Source organism: Haemaphysalis longicornis, unplaced genomic scaffold, assembly GCF_048455015.1.
Source record: "Haemaphysalis longicornis isolate Haplotype H1 unplaced genomic scaffold, Haemaphysalis longicornis Haplotype H1 scaffold_35, whole genome shotgun sequence".
NCBI classification, from domain to species: Eukaryota; Metazoa; Arthropoda; class Arachnida; order Ixodida; family Ixodidae; genus Haemaphysalis; species Haemaphysalis longicornis.
Window position 1 is genome coordinate 40,060 of NW_027526352.1, and position 6,121 is coordinate 46,180.

General features: G+C 44.3%; 1 pseudogene; it reads right to left on the reverse strand.

The window, feature by feature from the left end:
* Positions 1–4,237: 4,237 nt before the first annotated feature.
* On the reverse strand, positions 4,238–5,898 carry LOC144177935 (uncharacterized; annotated as a pseudogene).
* Positions 5,899–6,121: the final 223 nt, after the last annotated feature.

A 6,121-nucleotide genomic window follows, 5' to 3' on the forward strand; every position in this document is an offset into this window, starting at 1 on the left:
TCACCAGCTAACCATCCGCTATCACCGCATACCAACCAAGGTGAGCTCAGATCATCGAAACTTGCACAACAAGCGGTTTTCCCTCTGCCACCTCTGAGCTTCAACCTAAGCCTAACGTTCCTCGCCCCCCGTCGAAGACGCAGCCGCCACGCCGTAGCTGCGTTCGTCGCAGCCGCTCGCTTCGGAAGCGGCGCCTGCCAGTTTCGCCAACCACGCGGGCGTTCGCGCAGCGCTACGCACATCGCCTGCACCCAGTACCCTCCGTGGTATGCACCACGCCATGGAGTACACCATAGAAGGACAGCCAATAGACCCAGCAACCCCAGATGCGTTCGCATCCGCCGTCAAGCCAAAACAGCGAACCTCCAAAACGCCGGCAGTCAGCTACTCTCAACCAAAGAACCCATGCACAGCACCCCGACCGGCGATCACGCCCACAAGCGCAGACAACAGCCTAAAAATTACCCCACTTTCCCGCGAGGGGAACCCTGTGGAGATGCGACGCATCTTGGGGGTTCACTTGGTGTTTCTGTTGGGTTGATTCTCTAATTGCGTGAAACGTGTGAGGAACGCGTATCATGTATTCACCCTTCACGCTGACGAAGTTCAGCATCGGCCGCTCGCTTCTCGCGTACGGCAGCGGCTTCATGCTGACGAAGTTCAGCATCGGCCGATCGCTTCTCGCGTACGGCAGCGGCTTCACGTTGACGAAGTTCAGCATCAGCTGGTCGCTTCAACCGTTTGCGTTCGGTATGAACGTTTAAGAAGTTCGGAATCGGCTGCTCGCTTCAATCCTTTGCGTTCAGCATCACGTTTACGCCGCTTCGCAGCCTTGTCTTCAGTGGTGCTAGCATTCCTGTTATCACAGCGATCGGTGCTTGTTACGGTTGCGCGGGGGATAGCAGAATTGTTAGGCTCCATTCAACGCATCGATGAAAATCGGAACGCCGGTGCTGGAACGACCGCGGCTATGACGCAACACAATCCAACACAATCCACTTTATTCCAATCCAATCCAAATCCAATCCAATCCAAGCCAAGCCAAGTCAACCCAATCGAATCCAATCCAATGCCCCTCGCGAGAGAGTGTTCGCTATCGGAGAGGAGAGGGGGTGAGCGGCGGAGAGCGCAGCTCGCGCGGCGAGGAGAATGGGGGAGGAGTGTTGACGGACAACAACAACGCCGTATGGAAGGACAAGGCGAGTGAATGAGATTCAGTCGCATCTCAAAGAAACCACCTCCGCCTGCAGAACCTTTCCCAGAAGACATCCAAATCGTGCTACGACCCCAAGGCGGCCTGGACCTCCAAACCGTACCTGCAGCATCCCTTGCAGACCTTGTCCAAAGGCAAGCAAATGTCACTCACAACAATGAGGATCAACTCCGAGTCAAGCAGAAATCTAACTTCATTGTGATCAGCACCCCGTCAAAAGCGCAAGCCAAGCAATACCTCCAACTAACGACCCTTCAATAACAAGGAGCAACATACCTCCTCTCCAACCACATCCCCCCACCGTCCAACACTTCTGTTGGTGTTTGTTTGTTTGTTTTTTTGTCTTTATTCGAATCTTGCACACCGTACATGACGCTGGGAGCAAGCAGTAAAAGCTGTCAAAAATCGACAGCTTGACAGAGCTGCAAGCCCCCAAGCACTGGGCAGCGTAACGGCAACATCAAATACAACTTGTATATTGAAAAGAAAAGAGGAGCACAAGAGAGAGAGAGAAAAAAAAAGAAAGAAAAGAAAATGGACCAAAAATTAACTGCCAACACAGTAAATACGCAGACACCGTACTGTGGTATTACACGTACTTCGGCATTACACAAACTGCACATGCTATCATATATTATACAAAGAATAACAAAGAATATAATATCATGTATCATACAAAGAATATAATATCATTTATTATACAAAGAATATAATATCATTTATTATACAAAAAATAACACAGTCAAAGATAGGGCTATACATTGGAGAAAAAGAAAGAAAAAAATGAAAATAAAAATCCAATTTTTGTACGGTCATCAATACGAGGCGCTCAGAGGAAAGAGTAGTCTTTTGACATCGTGTGTACCAATGCGCAACAAACAATCAGCACATTCAACATTTTTTATAATACTCTCGTAGTTCTTGGAAAGTCGTTTCGGGGAGTCTAATGTCCTGGCGATTTAGTTCATTTAATAGGCTTGGAAGTTTATTTTGTAGGGTTTGCAGTCCATATGTAGTTTTGTACGTTTTGACACAGAACGGTTCAACATGCCTTGTTCGGTATGTTTTGGTGCTCTCTTGAAGTTTTGCTAATTTAGAAAAAAAGGGGGAGTTGTTAAGCGTAGCCTGCTTTACAGCTTTACAGAGTAGGTAATCGAACGTTTTTGCAATAGGCATTATATTATATTTCGGGAATAAATGTTGCGTAGGTTAACGCGAAGGAAGGTTTTCGAGAACTCTAATAAACTTTTTTTGTAATCTGTGTATACTCTGTAGATTCGTTCGCGTAGTTGATGCCCACACTAAGTGGCAATAATTAATTCTGGATAAAAATAAAGTATTATATACTAACAACATAATGTTACGCGGTAACATGTGCTGGTGGCGGTACAGTAAGCCGACTACCTGCGATAACTTCACGAATAGGGAAGTTACGTGACTATCCCATGAAAGGTTTTCGTGAAAAATTACCCCTAAAGTCTTAATTCTTGGTACAATTTCCACAGCGGTTGATCTTAAAGATATTGTGTTGTTGATTATTACGGTTTTATTTCTGGCCCGGAAAAGTACAGCTTTAGTCTTAGCAATGTTTATTTTCAGACAATTGTTTTGCGTCCATGCATCTAGTTTAAGTAAAATTAGGTTTGCATCATCAATTAAATCATCGGCTACGCTACCAGTTAAGAATATAGTGGTGTCGTCTGCGTAAATGACGAATTTAGCATGCGGCCCTATACTGACTATGTCATTCACAAACATATTAAATAAAAAAGGTCCCAAAATACTGTCCTGGGGTACTCCTGCTAGAACTGGCAAAGGATCAGAGGAAGAACCGTCCACAGTAACTATTTGGCTTCGGTGTTCAAGATAAGATCGCACCAGTGATCCGGCCTTTGCCCGAATACCATACCGCGCGAGCTTTTCAAGTAACAGATTGTGATTAATGTGGTCGAATGCCTTTGACAAGTCGATGAAGATTCCTAAAACAAGATTTCCTTGCTCAAGTTGTGTGAGTAGATGTTCTTTTTGTGTCAGCAAAGCGTGTTGTGTACTGGAACCCTTGCGAAACCCAAATTGGCACTCCGATATTATGTTATGTTTTTGTTCAAATTGCGACAGTCGCTTTAGTATTACTTTTTCGAGAATCTTAGAGAAGACAGGAAGTATCGACAATGGCCTATAGTTTCCCATATCATTTCGGTCACCTTTTTTAAAGACAACTGCCACTCTTGCAATCTGCATCCTTTCAGGAAAGATAGCCTGACTTGTACACAGATTGAAAATATGCGCAATACATGGCCCGAGTAGATGCGCGACGTGCTTTATTGGTTTAACTTGGTAACCATCGAAATCTTTGGCGTTGCTATTATTTAAACTCAATATTGTGGTACGTATCTCACAGTGATTTACCGGATCAAGAAAAATGGTGCTGTTAATGTGAGGTATATCCCTAAGGTCATTACGCACTGTATTGTGAGAAGCAATATTAACAAAGTGCTCATTGAAGGCGTTTGCAAGCGCCTTTCCCGTGACCTCCACGTCGTTTATTTTTAGACGGTGTATTCTTTAAGCTGGAATCTTTTGGTTTATTATTGTGTTTAGTTTTCGCCACATCACGTCTACACGGCCAGCAGCTGAATTAAATGAAGCAGTGAAATAGTCTCGCCTTCTTTTTGAGGTCTTTATCCAAAGGATTACGAAATACCTTGTAAGTTTTAAATGCTTCTTGGCTTCTATTTTTGAGAAATTCGTTGTACAGCGCATTCTTTCTAGTGATTCTTGCTGATAACTCAGCCGTAACTCACGGTTTTCTTAATTTTTTCTTTTCTTAAAAGATGTATACGGAAAACTAGCGTCGTATACAGATTTCAATATTTTACAAAATTCATCATAGGCGCTGTTCGCGTTTTTTTCCCTAAATACACTGTCCCAACGGGTTCGGGCTACTTTATGATAGAAAGTAGCAAGAGTTCTTTCTGTAATGTGCTGCACCTGATGAGTTGTATTTGTTCGCTTAATCCGGACGTGTTCCTTAGAGCATAAAAATATAGGGAGATGGTCACTTAAATCTTATACAAGTACTCCGGTTCGAATGTTTTCCGAGTGTAAATTTGTGACGAATATGTCAATGAGTGATGATGAGTTGACCGCGAGTCTGGTGGGTAGTGTAATTACGTTCCGGCAACCATTTGACTTTAGCAGAACCTCTAGCTTAACCTGCGAGGTATCACATTTCAGCATGTTAATATTAACATCGCCACCACAAATTACATTAGGCTGATTATTATTCAGAAAATCAAGAAGTGTCTCAAGATATTCTAAAAAAGGTGTCAGGGAACCGCTTGGGGGACGGTAGCATACAACAAGAAGAGTGCCTTGAAGTTTTATGGTCAATATTTCGTAGTCATGCGTCATCGGAGAAAATTCAGGTATCATTTCACAAGAAAATGCCTTTTTAACCAAAATACAAACTCCGCCGCCACGGCCTGTGGGGCGATTGAGATAGAAAGTGTGGTAAGATGGTTTACGAAAGACTTCGGATTGTTGTGTGCACCATGTCTCAGTTAACATGAGAACATCAAATGATGGCTTTATTTGATCTAAGAAAAGATTCAAGTCGACTGCTTTGTTTCGAATGGATCGTACGTTTAAGTGTAGACATTTAAATGACTTTGAAAACGGAGTACCTAGGTGTTTATGAAAAGCGTGCGGTTGCACGTAGTCTTCGGAATGGGCGGATGCCATGGTATTTCCAGTTTGCTTTATTTTTCTTCATCTTATCTGAGCCGGTCGCGGTCGCAAGCATTAGTAACCACCACCACTGGGTCGCCATCTACTTTGCGCATGAGTACTTTGTTGTTGTAGTGCCATACGTATTTGAAATTGTTAGCCTTGGCCCAGACTTTTGTTTCAAAAAGCAGAGTGCGTGTTCTTTTCGTCAAATTTTAAAGCAAGAACAAGTCCTCATGCGCATCAGACAGTTTCTTCTTATTCGGCCACCACATGTCCCTGTCGGTCTGTTTCGCAAAGCGAAAGATTACGCCGGGTATCTTATCTTTCTTGGAAGGGAGGCGGTGGATGGATACAATGTCATTTTTGTCCAGAAGGGGCAATTTTAATTTGGCTGCAAGCTTATTGATTTCACTCACCCAGTCTTCGTTTTCAGCTGTCTGTATGCCGTGAAATTCATGATTAAGTCGCCTGCTTCGCCATTCAAGGTCATCGACCTCGCGTCTCATCTGTACAAGCTCGTCATCCTGAGCTTCCACTTTTTACAGCCTCCGCTTCAAATCCCTTACTTCCTGCTCGTTGCGCTCCGTGCGTGTTAATAGTTCGTCGTAACGTTCGCTCATGAATTGTACACTGTCTTCAATGCTTTCCACAGTTTCCTTCAATGGCATCAAGTACTCGAGTTTTTCATGAATTGATTTCAGCCATGTCCGTATATCCTGTGTATCGGGATCAAAGCTAGGTTTCTCGGGCGGCTGTGGCCGAGACTTGGAACGTCTGCATACTGCGCAACGCCAAGCGTTGCGATACGGCTCTCCCTTTGACTTTATCGTTGTGTCCGAAACTCCGGCACATTTCCCGGTGTGATACTTGCTACTGCAGTCACTGCACTTTATAACCGAGTCACTCGCGACAAGTTGTACACGGCAAACTTGACATTGTTCAGTTGACGACATTGTCACACTTGGCAGCAGCAGCAGCAAGAGAAATAATGAAGGAAAAAACACACGAGAATGTAACAACTAACCTGCAACAACGCAAAGCGCTGCATCAGACGGTCGTTCTTTGACGCTGCCGCTGCTGCCAATGTGGTGTAGCGGGGTCCATCGGGCTTGTTTTATAGTGCGTCCTTGACTTGCAGCGCTGTTTGCTTGTAGTGGCGGGATTCCTGGCTTGATT